This window comes from Bos grunniens, chromosome 2 (genome assembly GCF_055505025.1).
Source record: "Bos grunniens cultivar Pamir isolate PY7600 chromosome 2, Bosgru_T2T1.0, whole genome shotgun sequence".
In the NCBI taxonomy this organism is placed as follows: domain Eukaryota; kingdom Metazoa; phylum Chordata; class Mammalia; order Artiodactyla; family Bovidae; genus Bos; species Bos grunniens.
Window position 1 is genome coordinate 33560505 of NC_141166.1, and position 21065 is coordinate 33581569.

At 40.1% G+C, this 21065-nt stretch overlaps 1 pseudogene; it reads right to left on the reverse strand.

Moving 5' to 3' along the window:
* Positions 1 to 16518: 16518 nt before the first annotated feature.
* Positions 16519 to 18301, reverse strand: LOC147377894 (small ribosomal subunit protein uS14 pseudogene; annotated as a pseudogene).
* Between the last annotated feature and the right edge of the window lie 2764 nt (positions 18302 to 21065).

The window sequence follows — 21065 nt, forward strand, 5'->3', positions numbered from 1 at the left end:
GTCCATCAAGTTGGTAATGCCATCCAGCCATCTCATCCTCTGTCGTCCCCTTCTTCTCCTGCCCCCAATTCCTGCCAGCATCAGAGTCTTTTCCAATGAGTCAACTCTTCCCATAAGGTAGCCAAAGTATTGGAATTTCAGCTTTAGCATCAGTCCTTCCAAAGAACACCTAGGACTGATCTCCTTTAGAATGGACTGATTGCATCTCCTTGCAGTCCAAGGGACTCTCAAGAGTCCTCTCCAACACCACAGTTCAAAAGCATCAATTCTTTGGCACTCAGCTTCCTTCACAGTCCAACTTTCACATCCATACATGACCACACGAAAAACCATAGCCTTGACTAGATGGACCTTTGTTGGCAAAGTAATGTCTCTGCTTTTGAATATGCTGTCTAGGTTGGTCATAACTTCCCTTCCAAGGGGTAAGCGTCTTTTAATTTCATGGCTGCAATCATGATCTACAGTGATTTTGGAGCCCCCAAAAACAAAGTCTGACACTGTTTCCACTGTTTCCCCATCTATTTCCCATGAAGTGACGGGACTAGATGCCATAATCTTCGTTTTCTGAATGTTGAGCTTTAAGCCAACTTTTTCACTCTCCTCTTTCTATTTCATCAAGAGTCTTTTTAGTTCCTCCTCACTTTCTGCCATAAGGGTGGTGTCATCTGCATATCTGAGGTGATTGATATTTCTCCCAGCAATCTTGATTCCAGCTTGTGCTTCTTCCAGCCCAATGTTTCTCATGATGTACTCTGCATATAAGTTAAATAAGCAGGGCGACAATATACAGCCTTGACATACTCCTTTTCCTATTTGGAACCAGTCTGTTGTTCCATGTCCAGTTCTAACTGTTGCTTCCTGACCAGGTTATAGGTTTCTCAAGAGGCAGGTCAGGTGGTCTGGTATTCCCATCTCTTTCAGAATTTTCCACAGTTTATTGTGATCCACACAGGCAAAGGCTTTGGCATAGTCAATAAAGCAGAAATAGATGTTTTTCTGGAACTCTCTTGCTTTTTCGATGATCCAGCGGATGTTGGCAATTTGATCTCTGGTTTCTCTGCCTTTTCTAAAACCGGCTTGAACACCTGGAATTTCATGGTTCACATATTGCTGAAGCCTGGCTTGCAGAATTTTGAGCATTACTTTACTGCATGTGAGATGAATGCAATTGTGCAGTAGTTTGAGCATTCTTTGGCATTGCCTTTCTTTGGGATTGGAATGAAAACCCACCATTTCCAGTCCTGTGGCCACTGCTGAGTTTTCCAAATTTGCTGGCATATTGAGTGCAGCACTTTCACAGCATCATCTTTCAGGATTTGAAATAGCTCAACTGGAATTCCATCACCCCCACTAGCTTTGTTTTTAGTGATGCTTCCTAAGGCCCACTTGACTTTACATTCCAGGATGTCTGGCTCTAGGTCAGTGATCACACCATCGTGATTATCTTGGCCGTGAAGATCTTTTTTGTGCAGTTCTTCTGTGTATTCTTGTCACTTCTTCTTAATATCTTCTGCTTCTGTTAGGTCCATACCATTTCCGTCCTTTACTGAGCCCATCCTTGCACGAAATGTTCCCTTGGTATCTCTAATTTTCTTGAAGAGATCTCTAGTCTTTCCCATTCTGTTGTTTTCCTTTATTTCTTTGCCTTGATCACTGAGGAAGGCTTTCTTATCTCCTTTCTATTCTTTGGAACTCTGCATTCAGATGCTTATATCTTTCTTTTTCTCCTTTGCTTTTCACTTCTCGTCTTTTCACAGCTATTTGTAAGGCCTCCCCAGACAGCCATTTTGTTTTTTTTGCATTTCTTTTCCATGGGGATGGTCTTGATCCCTGTCTCCTATACAATGTCACGAACCTCTGTCCATAGTTCATCAGGCACACCATCTATCAGATCTAGTCCCTTAAATCTATTTCTCACTTCCACTGTATAATCATAAGGAATTTGATTTAGGTCATACCTGAATGGTCTAGTGGTTTTCTTTACTTTCATCAATTTAAGTCTGATTTGGCAATAAGGAGTTCATGATCTGAGCCACAGTCAGCTCCCGGTCATGTTTTTGCTGACTGTATAGAGCTTCTCCATCTTTGGCTGCAAAAAATAGAATCAATCTGATTTTGGTGTTGACCATCTGGTAATGTCCATGTGTAGAGTCTTCTTTTGTGTTGTTGGAAGAGGGTGTTTGCTATGACCAGTGTATTTCCTTGGCAAAACTCTATTAGCCTTTGCCCTGCTTCATTCTGTATTCCAAGGCTGCCGGGAGCTGGCATATTGCATATTGAGTGCATATTGCATATTGCATATTGAATGCAGCACTTTCCACAGCATCATCTTTCAGGATCTGGAATAGCTCAACTAGAATTCTATCACTGCCGGGAACCAGCGTGAGGAACTCCGCCCATGGCAAAGGTCATGAGGAAGGAGGCTCGACATATGCAAAGGCAGGATCGAGCCTCAGGAATCCCCCTGGAAATTCTCGAGCATCAACCCCCAAAACCAGTCTGCCTACTTTTTGCTTTGTGCTCTCACCTACACCTCTGACTTTACGGGGGGCTGTCCCCCACTACCTCTCTCTGAAAAAAGAGTTAGCTTACAGCTCCAGTTAATAATTCCTGGGTGTGACAGTGTTTCAACCTACAAACTCCTTTGGAAATCCTCTAGCCTGCCTGAATAGGTTTTTCCAGCCACATGTGATTGTTCAGAGCCTCCCAGCTGTGAGAGGCAGGAGATGTTCTAAACTGTCTAAACACAGATTCCTTTGAGTAGTTAAAAGATTGATTAGAAATTGTATTGGTGAAGGGTTTTTCACTTCTTGGTCCAATGTTTGCTGCTAAGTTTCCATATCCCTTACCTGCTGTGTCCCTGGCAGTGTATTGATTAATATGATTGGTGTAAGTAGTAGTTTTAATGTTTGTAACCTTGGACCTTTGAGTTAATTCTTTTTCTTGTTGTAGCCCACCACACCTTTGCCCTATAGGAATGCAACTTTAATGCTTTTGGAGGGTGGCACCTGACTAGTCACCTTTAGAGAAAAATAAGTTTTCTGAAGAAAGGGTCTTAAAATGTTAACAGGCCTCTGGGCCAGAAGATCATGCAAATCACCTAAACTTTTGCATATGATAAGTTTGCAGGAAGAAAGCCTGGCTTACTGCATGACTCCACCCCTTCCCCCATTATCCTCTATGCATAACTTAAGGTATAAAAACTACTTTGGAAAATAAAGTGCGGGCCTTGTTCACCGAAACTTGGTCTCCCCATGTCGTTCTTTCTCTTACCTTCTGGCTGAATTATTCAGCCTCTTTTCTTCACTGAATTTTCCTACTGAGCTATCCTTATTTCAGCTGCTTTTCTCCGCTGAATTTCTTCACGGAGCTATCTTATTCTATTACTCTTTATATATTTGATTAATATTTAAATAAATAGGTTGCCGATGCCGTCTCTCCTTCGAATACCCTGGATCAGCCGGGGCTGGACCCCGGCACAAGGCCAAATTTTCCTGTTACTCCAGGTGTTTCTTGACTTCCTATTTTTGCATTCCAGTCCCCTATAATGAAAAGGACATCTTTTTTGGATGTTAGTTCTAAAAGGTCTTGTAGGTCTTCATAGAACCGTTCAACTTCAGCTTCTTCAGTGTTATTAGTTGGGGCATAGACTTGGATTACTGTGATATTGAATGGTTTGCCTTGGAATCGAACAGAGATCATTCTGTCATTTTTGAGATTGCATCCAAGTACTGCATTTTGGACTCTTTTGTTGACCGTGATGGCTACTCCATTGCTTCTAAGGGATTCCTGCCCACAGTAGTAGATATAATGGTCATCTGAGTTAAATTCACCCATTCCAGTCCATTTTAGTTCGCAGATTCCTAGAATGTCGACATTCACTCTTGCCATCTCCTGTTTGACTACTTCCAATTTGCCTTGATTCATGGACCTAACATTCCAGGTTCCTATGCAATATTGCTCTTTACAGCATCAGACCTTGTTTCTATCACCAATCATATCCACAACATCATATATATATATATATATGATATGTATTTGTTACCCATGCTGCTGCTGCTGCTAAGTTGCTTCAGTCGTGTCTGACTCAGTGCGACCTCATGGATGGCAGCCCACCAGGCTCCCCCGTCCCTGGGATTCTCCAGGCAAGAACACTGGAGTGGGTTGCCATTTCCTTCTCCAGTCCATGAAAGTGAAAAGTGAAAGTGAAATCGCTCAGTCGTATCTGAGTCAGCGACCCCAAGGACTGCAGCCCACCAGGCTCCTCCATCCATGGGATTTTCCAGGCAAGAGTACTGGAGTGGGGTGCCATCACCTTCTCCATATTACCCATACATGTTTTTATTTGTTATATATGTACAATATATGAATATATGTGTAATACCTATGTATATGTACATATGCATATACAGACTGGAAACTCAAACAGGAGTTAATGTTGCAGTCTTGAGGTGGAATTTCTTCCTTAGGAAACCTCAGTTTTGGCTCTTAAGGCCTCAACTGATGGTGTGAAGCTGACCTCCATATTGAAGCTACTCTCTTTATCTAAAGTCAGCTTGTAGATGTTATCTATAAAGTCAGATTGTAGATGTTATCTACATTCTCAAAATACCTTTACAGCAGCACATTGATTAGTGTTTGATTAAATAGTTGGGGTACTGTAGCTTAGTCAAGTTGACACAAAAACTAATCTTCACACCATGCAAACAACTTTAATCTAAAGTTGGTTTCTCCATTTAAAAAATATTTTTTTTTTACTCAGCCACCAGATATTTCCACTGGCTGTTACCCTGAAAGGTCTCTATCCTACCTCCTCCATGAGACTTTTCTTTCTTCTTGGAAGGACAGGATGACTAATATTTTGTTTCTTGGGTTTATGCTTCAGGGCATCACCTTTCATTTGAAAGAGTTAAGTCAATTGTTTTCTCACACTGATGTAAAAAATAATTCAATTTTTATATTGTTCTGTCTAGATGGGGGACCAGAAATAAAGGGTTAATGATAGATTTGAGATGGCTCTTGAAGACTGAACTCTCTAGGCAAGAATACTTAAGTGGGTTGCCAGGACCTCCTCCAGGGGATGTCCTGAGGCAGGGATCGAACCTGCATCTCTTAAGTCTCCTGCATTGGCAGGTGGATTCTTCACCACTAGCACCACCTTGTTCAGTCGCTCAGGCACTTGTGAGTCTTTGGGACCCCTGGACTACAGCATGCCAGGCTTCCCTGTCCTTCACTGTCTTCTAGAGTTGGCTCCAATTCAAGTCTATTGAGTTGATGATGCCATCCAACCATCTTATCCTCTGTTGTCCCCTTCTCCCCCTGCCCTCAACCTTTCCCAGCATCAGGGTCTTTTCCAGTGAGTTGGCTGTTCGCATCAGGCAACCAAAGTATTGGAGCTTCAGCTTCAGCATCAGTCCTTCCAATGAATATTCAAGGTTGATTTCCTTTAGAATTGGCTGGTTTGATCTCCTTGCTATCCAAGGGACTCTCAAGAGTCTTCTCTAGCACCATAGTCTGAAAAAATCAATTGTTCGGTGCTCAGCCTTCCTTATGGTCCAACTCTCATATCTGTACATGACTGCTGGAAAAACCATAGTTTTGACTAGACAGATCTTTGTTGACAAAGTAATGTCTCTGCTTTTAATATGCTGTCTAGGTTTGTCATAGCTTTTCTTCCAAGAAGCAAACATCATTTAATTTCATGGCCACAGTCACAGTCCACAGTGATTGTGGCACCCAAGAAAATAAAATCCATTGCTGTTTCCAGTTTTTTCCCCATCTGTTTTCCATGAAGTAATGGGACCACATGCCATGATTCTAGTTTTTTTAATGTTGAGTTTTAAGCTAGTTTTTTCACTCTCCTTTTTCACCTTCATCAAGAGGCTCTTTAGTTCCTCTTCACTTTCTGCTGTTAAGGTGGTATCATCTGCATATCTGAGGTTGTTGATTGTTTCTCCTGGCAATCTTGATTCCAGTTAGTGATTCATGCAGCCCTGTATTTCACATGATGTACTCTGCATATCAGAGAAGGTAATGGCACCCCACTCCAGTACTCTTGCCTGGAAAATCCCATGGATGGAGGATCCTGGTAGGCTGCAGTCCATGGGGTCACTAAGAGTTGGACATGACTGAGCGACTTCACTTTCACTTTTCACTTTCATGCATTGGAGAAGGAAATGGCAACCTACTCCAGTATTCTTGCCTGGAGAATCCCAGGGATGGCGGGGCCTGTTGGGCTGCCGTCTGTGGGGTTGCACAGAATTGGACACAACTGAAGTGACTTAGCAGCAGCAGCAACTCTGCATATAAGCCCAATACTATATGAAAGTTAAAGCTTTAATCGCTCAGTTGTGTCCAACTCTTTGCAACCCCATGGACTGTAGCCTGCCAGGCTCCCCTGTCAGTGGAAGTCTCCAGGCAAGAATATTGGAGTAGGTTGCTATGACCTCCTCCAGGGGATCTTCCTGACCCAGGGATCGAACCCATGTGTCTTGTGTCTCCTGCACTGGCAGACAGATTCTTTACCACTAGTGCTGCCTAGGAAGCCCAATATTATGTGAAAGTGAAAGTGTTAGTCATTTAGTTGTGTCCCAGTCTTTGCAACGCCTTGGACTGAAGCCCTCCAGGCTTCTCTGTCCATGGGATTTCCCAGGCAAGAATACTGGAGTGAGTAGCCATTCCCTTCTCCGGGATATCTTCCCTATCCAGGGATTGAATCCAGGTCTCCTGAATTACAAGGCAGATTCCTTACCCTCTGAGCCACTAGAGAATCCCATGGACAGAGGGCCTGGTGGTCTGTGGTCCCAAGGATTGCAAAGAGTTGGACACAACTGAAGTGACTTAGCATGCTTGAAGAATGAATATGATTGGAGGAGGCTGAGATAGACTGGGTATGATCCAAGGGAAGGGACAAGTGTGACTAAAAGTACAAGGGTGAGAAAAGTGCAGAGCATAATTATGGAAGAGAAATGGGTCTGGACTGGCTAGGCATTAAAACTCATGTGTGTGAGTGGTGGGAGCTGAAAAGGTAGGAATGGTCCGTACTGCAGAGATTCTTCAATGAAATGATGAGTGATGAGAAGTTAATTGTATAAACACAGCAGCACAAGCATCGTGTTTTTATTTTCATTTTCACCTACCCCTACCAGGGATCATCCCCCTTCTCCCTCCTTAAAGAATTCCCTGCATGGTCAGCCTTAAATTCTTTGAATGCAGGCTTCTGCTATGCTGCTGCTGCTGCTAAGTCACTTCAGTCATGTTCGACTCTGTGCAACCCCATAGACGGCAGCCCACCAGGCTCCTCTGTCCATGGGATTTTAGTGCAGGCTAAGGGTCTAGGAACCCAGGATGTAAAGGAAGAAAAAGATGGTAAAACTGAAAAAGAGGATTTGGGGGCTAGACATTTAATAAGTCACTAAAGATATTTACTCCACTTCTCACACCATTTGAGTGAAAAACTGGGAGAAACTCTTACAAGACAACGCCACCTGCAAATATGGCTGTGAGGGAAAATTGCAGTGGATTGAAGGGAAAAGCATTTGAAAATGTAAAAAACAGCCTTTTTCTCTCCATTTCAGAGAGTGACCCTGAAGAGAGCTGAGTGCATCCTCTATTCTATTCTGCAGCTTGTGAGATACCAAAATCACAAAGCACTGACTGAAAATGGCTGTTTCCTTTGTTCTCCCTGGTACAGCTAAGGGACTTGGGGAGGTATTTACAGGCAGTTCAAGTGCAAATGGATGTTGAGTAGTTCTCACTTTCTAGAAAAACACCTCAAACCAGTTGCCTCCAGGTGCATCCCAAATGGCGTGTTGATTGACTTGGTTCAGAAAGAAATTAGGGATGTAAGTGTGTTTGAGAAATTATTATCCAAATCACAACATCCTCTTCAGACAGTTGTTTGATTGAATACTGAAAAGAACATTAAAAATCTTCCAGCAAAAGCCTTTGCCTAAGTATTAAGCGATAAACTGGTATGAATTCTCTTCTTGCCCTCTGAGAAAAAGATCCTCCTTGCCTTTGATATTAATTCAGGTTGTTTGCATGTATAATTCAGACACATTTGTAGGTGGCCTTATATCAAAATGTCATGAGATCTCATATTTAGAATTACTAATACTTGAAGTGATGTAATGAGTATCAAAATTATTGGCCAAGACAGCTGTCACTAGTGTCTTAAAGCAGATGGGTATAGATACTCCGAAGTGAATATCCTCAGCCTAAAATGACAATAACAAAAATATTTTTCATGTGTGTATTAGTTAATCTTTTCAAAAAGTTTTTACTCTTATTGTCTTTTTTATGGAGACCTGAAGTTTCCCTTGATCAAAGATGTCTGCCTTATTAATTGATCAATTCTCTCCTTCAATAAAGGTCAGTTATGGTCAGACGCTAGAGATATGGGGGTGAACACAGCAGTCAAAAGACAGGGTGCTGTTTTTGTTTGAATTCCACTGTCGAGAGACAGACAGTACAAATTAAACAAATGTGTAAGGATGTTTCAGAACCTGAGTTTCAGTTCTCCCCTTCTATCATTAAATCTGCCATTGAAGATTAATTTCATTTAAAAAATCATCCATCATTTTAAATTATTGCTGTTTGATGGAGTTGCAGCAGTAATTCTGAAACATGCATGTGTGGAGTTAGGAAGAATATTTTCTGATGTTGACCTTTATAAACATCTAGTAAGTTGGACTTTCCTGTTCTCGCTCAAGGATGGTTAATGGATAATTCTGGAAAGATAATGCTGTTATTTTACCATTGCATGAGTGGCCCTTTTATAATACTTTGTTCTTGAGATTTCTAGGGACTACAGAGCATGTATAGAAGTCCATAAACAACAACAAAAAATCTATATCGATCTGCAATGCATTAATTTGGTCAGTGAACCAAAATTATATATTGCAAACCTTTCTAAACAATGTCCTGTAACTAATAACTGTAGTTTTCTATACTCAACCAAGTGAAAAAAATCCATTATCAGTTTTTTTTTTGGACTGAGTCTGTCTTTCTCTCTCCCTCGCCTTTGTTGTTCAGCAGTCTCTCAAGAACTGCAAGATAAAGGCAAGAGGTCAGCATCTACAGGGCAGGGCCATCTCTGGCCTTAAGCCATTATTCCATTTGTTGGGACTTTGTCTGCACTCTTTCCAGGAACAGTACATAATTTTTTTTTTTTTTAGAAGAATGAATAAATGCATACCAAGAACTGAGATTGGGTTGCACAATGAATTTAACAGTTTGAGGTTAGAGGGCAAATCTTCTTAGAGCAAGCCATGCAGGAACCCACTTAATTGAAGAGGCTGCAATATACTCCTGTATGTAAACGTCACACCAAGTTCATGTTTCTGATTTGGTCTTTGTGCTGGTGTAACTTTTCAGCTACTAGAAGTGAGAGAGAGACTCAGCCTGTCTGAGAAATAATAATAGATTTTTTTCATTTGACTGAGTTCTGAAAATTACCAAATTATGGTTGCTAGCAACAGGACACTATTTAGAACAAATTGCATTTTAATGACATTTTCAAATACACACCCCACCCCCACCCCCGCCACTATATCATAGAGTGTTTGAACTGTACATTTTAGTCTATATTCCCTCTCCCATTTGGAAAGAATAGCAAATTGTACTTTTATAGGAACTAAAAAAAAAAAAAAACAAACAAAAAAACCCAAACCAAAAGCACTGCATTTGGCAACAAAAGATTAGGTTATACAATTTAATAATTCCGCAGCTTCTGGCAAGTCACTTCACATCTTTGGGCCATAGTTTTCTCATCTGTTCAATAGAGATCCTTCAATGATCTCTGAGCTGTTTCAATCTTACTAAGTTGAGCTATGCTATCCTCCCAGATTCTGTCTCCATCTGAAATCCACTTCCTCCTTGAAAATGAAAGTGTTAGTCATTCAGTCATGTCCAACTTTATGTGAACCCATAGACTGTAGCCCACCAGACTCCTCTGTCCATGAAAGTCTCCAGGCAAGGTTACTGGAGTGGGTTGCCTTCTCCAGGAGATCTCCCCTACCCAGGCATCGAACCTGGGTCTCTATCACTGCAGGTAGCTCTTTACCAACTGAGCCACCAAGGAAGCCCACTTCTTCTTCTTCCTTATCCTCTATGACAGTTGTCCTTCAGTGAGTTACAGCACTACCCATACTGTGAGAAGGGAGAAGACATATTAATTATTTGGCCTATTTCTGTGAATATATTGTGTTTATATATTTTTATTGAAAATTATTTTCATATGGAACAACTATATGAGAATGCTAGAGAAAATGCTAAGTTCATTTAAAATCAATCCCAAGCACATTTTATTTTTCTCACTGTCTCCACCTATTTGTTGCATGGAAAATTCTTTCTGTAATTACTTTCCAGAGACAGAAATCAATGAACAACTCCGAAATGATTTCTTAAAATAAATTAGAACTGATTCTCAAGTAAACAAATGCTTCCTTTTTTCATGACTGCACTCATGCCCAGCCTACATCACAGAGAATTCCCTTCTAATGATCTTTTCCTTGTACCCTGCCTGATACCATGTTTCTTAGATCTGCTTGTCCTTGGCTCATAACCAATTTTAAGCCTAAATTCTCCTACCTTTTCACCTAAATTCAGACTGCTGACCTCTAGGTGAATATGTCAGTCTCTTAATTTTAAACAAATCTTGTAAAGCTGTACATATTTTTACATTTTTTAAATTCACTTTTTTTTTCATGTAGAGTTAAATTCTAATAGATTCATAGCCATAAACTAACACTATAATCAGGATACAGAACAATGCCGTGACACCAAAGATTTCCTTGAGCTGTCCCTTTGTTCTCAAACCCTTCCTTCAGTCCTAACCCTTGAAATTATGGATTTGTTTCTGCACAGTAAAGTATTGCATTTTCCAGAATGTCATATAATTGGAATAATATAGTATTAAGCTCATAATACATTTGAGATTCATTTCTTTTGGTTGGTGCATACCAAGAGTTCATCCCTTTTTATTGGTGAGAGGTATTCCGGAACATGGATGTGCCATGACTTGTTTGTCTGTATACTTGCTAAAAGAACATTTGGGTTACTTCTAATTTGGGGAATTATAAATATTAATTATAAATAATATGCTGTAAAATTCAGAAAAACATGTACTTTTGCTTTATTGACTATGCTAAAGCCTTTGACTGCGTGGATCACAACAAACTGGAAAATTCTTAAAGGGATGGGAATACCAGACCACCTACCTGCCTCCTGTGAAACCTGTTTGCATATCAAAAAGCAACAGTTAGAACCAGACATGGAACAATGGACTGGTTCCAAACTGGGAAAGGAGTACATCAAGGCTGTGTATTGTTACCCCGCTTGTTTAACTTATACGCAGAGTACATCATGCGAAATGCCGGGCTAGATGAAGCACAAGCTGGAGTCAAGATTGCTGGGAGAAATATCAATAACCTCAGATATGCAGATGACACCACCCTTATGAAGGTGAAAGAGCAGAGTGAAAAAGATGGCTTAAAACTCCACATTCGAAAAACAAAGATCATGGCATCCGATCCCATCACAAATAGTTGGGGGAACAATAGAAATAGTGACAGACTTTATTTTCTTGGGCTCCAAAATCACTGCAGATGGTGTCTGCAGCCATGAAACTAAAAGACCCTTGCTCCTTGGAAGAAAAGCTATGACAAATCTAGACAGTGTATTAAAAAGTGAAGACATCACTTTGCTGACAAAGGTCCATCTAGTCAAAGCTATGGATTTCCAGTAGTCATGTATGGATGTGAGAGTTGGACCATAAAGAAGGCTGAGTGCCAAAGAATTGATTCTTTTGAACTGTGGTGTTGGAGAAGATTCTTGAGAGTTCCTTGGACTGCAAGGAGATCAAACTAGTCAATCCTAAAGGAAATCAACCCTAAATATTCATTGGAAGGACTGATGCTGAAGCTCCAATAATTTGGCCACCTTATACAAGGAGCTGATTCATTAGAAAAGACCCTGATGCTGGGAAAGATTGAAGGCAGGAGGAGAAGGGGGTGACAGAGGATAAGATGGTTGGATGGCATCACCAACTCAATGACATGAGTTTGAGCAAGGTCCAGGAGATGGTGGTAGACAGGGAAACCTGGCATGCTGCAGTCCATGGGGTCACAAAGAGACTGACGTGACTGACTGACTGAACAACAACATAAAATTCATATACAGGTTTTTGTATGAATGTAAGTTTTTATTTCTCTCGAGTAAATATCTATGAATAGAATTGCTGGGTTGTGTGCTAAGTAGTATATGTTTAATTTTATTAGAAACTTTCAAACTTTTTTTTACAGAGTTGGCTATACTGTTTTGCATGTCTACCAGTGATAAGAGTTACAGAAACTCTTCTGATGATACTTAGTGTGAGCCAGGATTGGGGTTTTTTTTTTAGGCATCCTAACAGTTGTTTAGTGAGGTGTACCTTTTTTTAATGATAAGAACATCTTTTACAGTATGAAAAAAAATACTTACCAGTCCAGCTTGGTGTATATCACCAGTATCTGGAACAATCCCAAGGACCCTGACTGGGTATTTGACTTAAATCTCATCATTCAAAAGGATGTATAAAACAGACGCATCCCACAATAAAAATGGGCTCCAACAAAGATAAATTACATATCTTAAGCTATAGAAACCAAATGTACAGTAAATGTATAGCTTTAGACTAGCTTTCTTGTCCCTGTAGCCTAATATCAAGGATTCAGAACTGACTGAAAGCTCCTCAGATCACACCACTACACAATTTAGGGAATATTTAAGATAATAAAAGAGATATTTGTTTATAGCACAAGTTAAAATACAGACTGCCAAGTTTAGTATCAGATACATGGCACCTTTAGTTCTATTTTTTTAATTTATTTTTTAATTGAAAGATAATTGCTTTACAGAATTTTGTTGTTTGCTGTCAAATATGAATCAGCCATAGGTATACATACATCTCCTCCCTTTGAATCTCCCTTCCATCTCCCTCCCCACCCCACCTCCTTAAGTTGATACAGAGCCACTGTTTGAGTTTCCTGAGACATACAGCAAATTCCCATTGGCTGTCTATTTTACATATGGTAATGTAAGTTTCCATGTTACTCTTTCCATACATCTCTTCCTCTCCTCCACTCTTAATAAGGATTATGTCTGCATTCTTCCTTGGAATTGTCCCCTTACCTACTATCTGTTGACTACACAGAACCCCTGGTCTTTGAAATGAGGGAGTCCTCACTTCAAATGTATCCCAGTTGCACATTGGAATAGCTAATATCTTCATCATGGCTTTTGTCCTCATCAGATCAGATCAGATCAGTCGTTCAGTCGTGTCCGACTCTTTGAGACCCCATGAATCGCAGCACGCCAGGCCTCCCTGTCCCTCACCAACTCCCAGAGTTCACTCAGACTCACGTCCATCGAGTCAATGATGCCATCCAGCCATCTCATCCTCTGTCGTCCCCTTCTCCTCCTGCCCCCAATCCCTCCCAGCATCAGAGTCTTTTCCAATGAGTCAACTCTTCACATGAGGTGACCAAAGTACTGGAGTTTCAGCTTCAGCATCAGTCCTTCCAAAGAAATCCCAGGGCTGATCTCCTTCAGAATGGATTGGTTGGATCTCCTTGCAGTCTAAGGGACTCTCAAGAGTCTTCTCCAACACCACAGTTCAAAAGCATCAATTCTTCGGCGCTCGGCCTTCTTCACAGTCCAACTCTCACATTCATACATGACCACAGGAAAAACCATAGCCTTGACTAGACGAACCTTTGTTGGCAAAGTAATGTCTCTGCTTTTTAATATGCTGTCTAGGTTGGTCATAACTTTCCTTCCAAGGAGTAAGCGTCTTTTAATTTCATGGCTGCAGTCACCATCTGTAGTGATTTTGGAGCCCAGAAAAATAAAGTCTGACCCTGTTTCCACTGTTTCCCCATCTATTTCCCATGAAGTGGTGGGACCAGATGCCATGATCTTCGTTTTCTGAATGTTGAGCTTTAAGCCAACTTTTTCACTCTCCACTTTCACTTTCATCAAGAGGCTCTTGAGTTCTTCTTCACTTTCTGCCATAAGGGTGGTGTCATCTGCATATCTGAGGTGATTGATATTTCTCCCAGCAATCTTGATTCCAGCTTGTGTTTCTTCCAGTCCAGCGTTTCTCATGATGTACTCTGCATATAAGTTAAATAAACAGGGTGACAATATACAGCCTTGACGTACTCCTTTTCCTATTTGGAACCAGTCTGTTGTTCCATGTCCAGTTCTAACTGTTGCTTCCTGACCTGCATACAAATTTCTCAAGAGACAGGTCAAGTGGTCTGGTATTCCCATTTGTTTCAGAATTTTCCACAATTTATTGTGATCCACACAGTCAAAGGCTTTGGCATAGTCAATAAAGCAGAAATAGATGTTTTTCTGGAACTCTCTTGCTTTTTCGATGATCCAGTGGATATTGGCAATTTGATCTCTGGTTCCTCTGCCTTTTCTAAAACCAGCTTGAGCATCAGGAAGTTCACGGTTCACATATTGCTGAAGTCTGGCTTGGAGAATTTTGAGCATTACTTTAGTAGCGTGTGAGATGAGTGCAACTGTGTGGTAGTTTGAGCATTCTTTGGCATTGCCTTTCTTTGGGATTGGAATGAAAACTGACCTTTTCTAGTCCTGTGACCACTGCTGAGTTTTCCAAATTTGCTGGCATATTGAGTGCAGCACTTTCACAGCATCATCTTTCAGGGTTTGAAATAGCTCAACTGGAATTCCATCACCTCCACTAGCTTTGTTTATAGTGATGCTTTCTAAGGCCCACTTGACTTCACATTCTAGGATGTGATCTAGGTCAGTGATCACACCATCATGATTATCTGGGTCGTGAAGATCTTTTTTGTACAGTTCTTCTGTGTATTCTTGCCATCTCTTCTTAATATCTTCTGCTTCTAGCATCTCCAAATCTTACTAACACCCTCAGTTAAGAAACTAGCTGGCACTCTTAGACTGCGCTATCTAGAGGCTGCTGATTGGAATCTGGTATAGCTAGGTTTGTGCTCAGTTGCTCAGTCGTGTCTGATACTTTGCAACATCATGGACTGTAGCCCTCCAGGCTCTTCTGTCCATGGGATTTTCCAGGGAAGAATATTGGAGTGGGTTGCCATTTCCTACTCCAGGGGGTCTTCCTGACCCTGGGATCAAACCCACGTCTCCTGTGGTCTCCTGTGTCTCCCTCATTAGCAGGCAGATTCTTTACTAGCTGAGCTACCAGGGAAGCCCCGTAACCTAGTTTATTAGAACCTGGGTTTGTCAGTGGCTCAGCGGTAAATAATCTGCCTGCAATGCGGGAGACCCCAGTTTGACTCCTAGGGTTAGGAAGATCCCCTGGAGAAGGGTTAGGCTACCCACTCCAGTATTCTTGGGCTTCCCTGGTGAGTCAGATGGTAAGGAATCTACCTGCAATGTGGGAGACCTGGGTTTGATCCCTGGGTTGAGAAGATCCCCTGGAGGAGGGCATGGCAACCCACTTCGGTATTCTTGCCTGGAGAAATCCCCATGGACAGAGAAGTGTGGCGGACTACAGTCCATGGGGTAGCAAAGAGTCGGACACAACTGAGTACTAAGCATAGCACATAGCTAAGTTACATCTTAGCTCAAGGTTGGGTTCTCAAGTTGGCAAGAAAGGAAAAACTACCAATTAGTTAGTTACTGTCAAAACTCCTTTTAGAATGATGCCAACTGGAGGCCACCAAAGCATCTTGCAGTTGGGACTGGCTCAGCCAGTTTTTCCTTGTGGTTTGGAATACATTGCTTTATCTTCTGTTGAGCACCAGATGAAGAAGTTGGCTTCTGTTTAGGGGCCATGTTGTAAGAAAACTATCTTCGGTGTCTGAGTAGCAGAATTCTATTTAGTGCATCTGATTCTCACACTATGAGAAGCTCAGAGGAGCTGAGATAAACTGAGAGAACAGATTCATGTTTTTGCTTTTACTTGTCTTGGGCATACACACTCAGCATATTGAGAGAGATGGCAGGTGGGATTTCTGGCTCCATCTTACTATTTTTCTGTCTTTCTTGCTACCTTTTGCCCACCTTCCCAAGGTATATAGTTGGATTTCCACACACAAAAAATGTTAATAGGTATTTGTAATGCTGCTTTTCTATGCTGGCAGTGTAGTAACTGGCTATTGTATTTTTTTTCCATTTCCCCACAATGAAATTGGAAAAAGTTGATGGATTTTACATATCTCTTAATGTCTAGTGGCAAATAATGTCCAGCTCTATTCCCACCCCGAGTGGTGCCCCCTGCAAGTTGCCACAGTTGATGAGCCTGCCCTCAGAACAGCCATACCCAGCACTGTTCTTAAACTAGTGAGAGACATTCTCTGCTGCTGCTTTAGCCTAAAGCTCTAGAGTTCCCCTCCCAAGGTCTATAAACGCTCAGGCAGATTATGGAGCTGGGCTCATTAAAATCTGGCTTTCAAGCAGTGGTGGTAACAGAATATGATGCTATCACTTCTATTTTCATTTTCTGAACTGACTGTGGCATTACTCACTGGAGACACACTGGACCTTTTGAACACGTTTTTCTGCAATTAACTTCACAGATGTAAAAGTGCCAAGAAGATTTTCAAAATACGGCAGAGCAAATTTCCAAATCTGGTTTAATAATACAAAATAACTGCTGTTTGTATGTAATAAACAACAGTATGTAAAAGAGGTAGACTTATAAATGCATTAAATAAACAAACTATTTTTAAAATAGGTAGAGAAAAAATTTTAAATTGTTAGCACTGAGCTTTACGTAAGTAGGCATTCATTAAATATTATTCCCTTTCATTTTCTTTCATTTTTAATCCTCCATATTTAGAAGACGGGTTTTTATAAAGGACTTTGATGACAGAAAGGGGGAAAACTGCTTGGGTAAGAAGGGTAGTCCTTGTATCACCCATTTCCTTGTTTATTCTGGGAAGGTCATGAGGCACAACAGAAATACTCTGAATCAGACAAACCTCTATTGACATCGAAGCTAGCTGTGTGACCTTAGGCAAACTATTAAATTTTCTGAGCATCAGCTTCTTATTCTTAGAATAAGAGAATATTCTGAATATTTAAGGCAGTGAATAATTACACTGCCTTGCAGAATCATTGTAACAGTTTAGGATGAGGTCACTGAATTTGTTTACTTTTCGTTCCAAGCAACCGTCTTAATAGTGTAGATTTTGTGGCAAGTGCATGGGCTCTGAACCTTTTTAGTGATTTCTCAGTGTAAGCCAGTGATTCTCGTTTACCTAACCATATTGTTTACCTTAGAAAATGAATACACCATTTTTGCAGATATAGGCATCCTGGCTACCAGAGTGGTGAGGTCTCATCTTAAATTATTATACCTCAACTCATGAGTGTGATTGAGTTTCACTCCTTCCAGAGATGAACCTGATTTTTATGTGCAGGTAAAATGAAGTTTTGAGCTTGCAAAGTCAGAGACTAGAAGCTGAAGTTTACATATTCCACATGGTGAGGAATTTTACCCTTGGAGACCTTGACAGAATGGGCAAACCTCTTTCCAGATTACTCTGCTTCTGTGTACCCATTAAAATTTAAATTTAATCGTTATTAAAGTAATGACTGGACATAATTTAAGAATAAAAAGTAGTACTTTACTTATAATGAAAAACTCTCAATTCCTGCTATTTCAACCACTTTCAACTCTTTAAGCTATTTCTTCTTCTTCCTTTCATTGTCTGGTGGTTTCTAATTGTTCTTGTAAAGAATACATTACTGGGAGCTCTGTTTCTAGACAGAGTTGGCCAGTTTGTGGACCCTGCCACAGAGTGATAGGATATGGGGCCTGGCTCTCACACTAGGATACTCTCGAAATAATTTCTGAAGGCTTTTCTTCTTTTGAAAATTTTAACTTTTATTTTATATACAAAGAGCTAGTATTATTTCTGTGTAAAGACTCTGCCTGCAGTGCAGGAGACCTGGGTTTGATCCTTGGGTTAGGAAGATCCCCTGGAGAAAGAAGTGGAAACCCACTCTGGTATTCTTGCCTGGAGAATCCCATAGACAGAGAAGCCTGGCAGGCTGCAGTCCATGAGGTCGCAAAGAACTGAACATGACTGAGCGACTGATGTGCTGAATGATCCATTCAAGGAAGTTCACTTGGTCCAACTTAATGAAGCCAATGTCATCACTGGCAGAAACACTGCTGACACATATTGAGGCCGTATTTCCAGATGAGATCGTGATAGTTTGAGCATACTTGGCAGGAGCAAGAACCCCGGCTGAATTCTCTCAGATGGCTCCAGTAGAGCTGCTGGTGACCCATGTTGCTTTCTCGGCTACAAGGAGATGAAAGGAATGAAGGCTGAAGTCTTTTCTTTTGGGTGGATCGATTTCTTCAGAAAGATAGTCTCCTATTTCCTACCTGATGATATAAAACTGGCTGCACGCATTTTGCGAGTCCAGCAGGGGAAATGTGCTGGTGAAGGGAGTGGGTGGGGTGGATGGGCAACAGATTTTTATTAGGGCTTGAGGTCAGAATCAGCCTACCAATGCAGGAGAGGTGGGTTCAATCCCTGGGTTGGGAAGATCCCCTGGAGAAGGAAATGGCAACCCACTCTAGTTTTCTTGCCTGGGAAATCCCATGGACAGAGGATCCTGGTGAGCTACAGTCCATGAGGTCCCAAAGAGTCAGATATGGCTGACTCAATAGCAAAAGTTATGAGCTCTTTGGAGAATGAGCTGGACCTTATTCATCTGGTATTCCTTGTGGCCCTGAGCTAGATGTCTTACACATCCTGACACAGAAATGTGTGAGCAGATTGGCTGGGCTATTTGTCTCATTGTTATTTGTTAGGAGCTGAGTGGAGTGTTTGCTTGATACTCCATGTATATTCCTTTGAAAACTGAGAGAGAATGGCTGGCCTTCCCAGCAGAGAAAGACTGCTCTTTGATCACAGTGAATACATTGCTGAGCTTCCAGCTATATGATAGAAAATAAAGGAGTCAGACACATATGTATAAAGTGCTTAAGATAGTTTTGGGTATAAGAACTATTATTATATTTATAGCTATCAATGAGTTGAAACAATTTATTAATTGAACAAATAATTCTTTTGAGCCTTCAGTTTTGCTAAAGTGGTCCTTAATTTGAGTAATAGACTATCCTCAGGTAGCATACATTCTAGGAGAGACACATGAAAAACTGATAAGCTATACTTAGATTCACAACAGCATCAAAAATAATAAAATACATAGGAATAAATTTAACCTAGGAGGTTAAATTTGATTTGTACATTAAATTTGTACATAAATTTATTAAATTTTAACACTAAAATGACTAAACAATTATGTCATTTATGAAAGAAATTGAAGACACAAAAAAATGAAAAAAAATGTCCTGAATCAGAATTAAATTTGTACATAAATTTATTAAATTTTAACACTAAAATGACTAAACAATTATGTCATTTATGAAAGAAATTGAAGACACAAAAAAATGAAAAAAATGTCCTGAATCAGAATTAATGGACCCCAAGAATTAATATTGTTAAATGTCCATACTCCCCAAAGCCATTTATAGGTTCTGTGCAATCCCTATCAAAATTCCAATGACATTTTTAACAGAAATAGGAAAAAATCCTAAAATTTATATGAAACCACAAAAAGACCCCTGATAGTCAAAATTATCTTGAGAAAGAAGAACAAAGCTGGAGGCATTACACTTTCTGATTTCAAACTTTATTACAAGCTATAGTAATTGAAATCTATACTATAGTATACTATACTATAGTAATCTATACTATACTACAGTAATCTATACTATAGTATACTATACTATAGTAAATCTATACTATAGTATAGTATACTATAGTATAGATTACTATAGTATACTATACTATAGTAATCTATACTATAGTATACTATACTATAGTATATCTATACTATAGTTTAGTAAATGGCATGAAGATAGACATATAGTCATCCAGTAGAACAAAACTGAAAGCCCAGAAGTAAAAACACACATATACAGTCAACTAATATTTGACAGTGGAGCAAAGATGACTCAGTGGGGGGGAAAGATAGTCTCTTTAAAGAATGGTTTTGGGAAAACTGGATAACCACCAGAAAATGCAGAAAACTGGATAACCACCAACCACATGCAGAAAATGAAACTGGACCCATACATTACACCATTCACAAAAATTAACTTGAAATAGATAAATGACTTAAATGTAAGGCCAGAAACTATAATACTAGAAGAAAACATATCTAAAAATCTCCTTGATTTTGGTTCTAACAATAATTTTTTAGATGTGATACCAAAAGCATAAGTAACAAAAGCAAAAATAAAACAAGTGAGACTACATTAAACTATTGATTAAAAAAAAAAGCTTCAGCACAGTAAAAAGAAACAATCAGCACAGTAAAATGGCAACCTCAGAATGGAAGAAAATATTTGCAAACCATTTATCTGATAAGGGGTTAATGTTGAAAATATATAAGAAGCTTAGACAACTCAATGGCAAAAAACCAATCCAATTTAAAAATGAGCAGAGGAACTGAATAGACGTTTCCCCAAAGAAGACATACCAGTGACCAAGAGATATATGAAAAGATGCTCAACTTCCCTAATCATCGAGGACATGCAAATTAAAGCCACAATTGTACATCATCTCACATCTGTTAGAATGGCTGTTATTAAAAAGAGATAAAATAAATGAGGCTGTGGAGAAAAGGAAACCCTTGTATATTGTTGATGGTAATGCTGATGCAGCTACTACGGAAAGCAGTAAGGAGGTTCCTCAAAAAGTTAAAAGTAGAACTAGTGTCTGATCCAGCAATCCCACTTTTGGGTGTATATCCAAAGGAAATGAACTCACTGTCTCAAAGAGATATCTGCACCCCCAGTTTATTGGAGCATTATTCTCAATAGCCATGCTGACCTCAGAACAACCTAAATGTCTGTCAACAGGTGAATGGATAAAGAAAATGTGATATATATATACATACACACACACAATGAAATATTATTCAGCCAATAAAAAGACGGAAATCCTGCCATATGCAATAGTAGGGATGGACCTGAG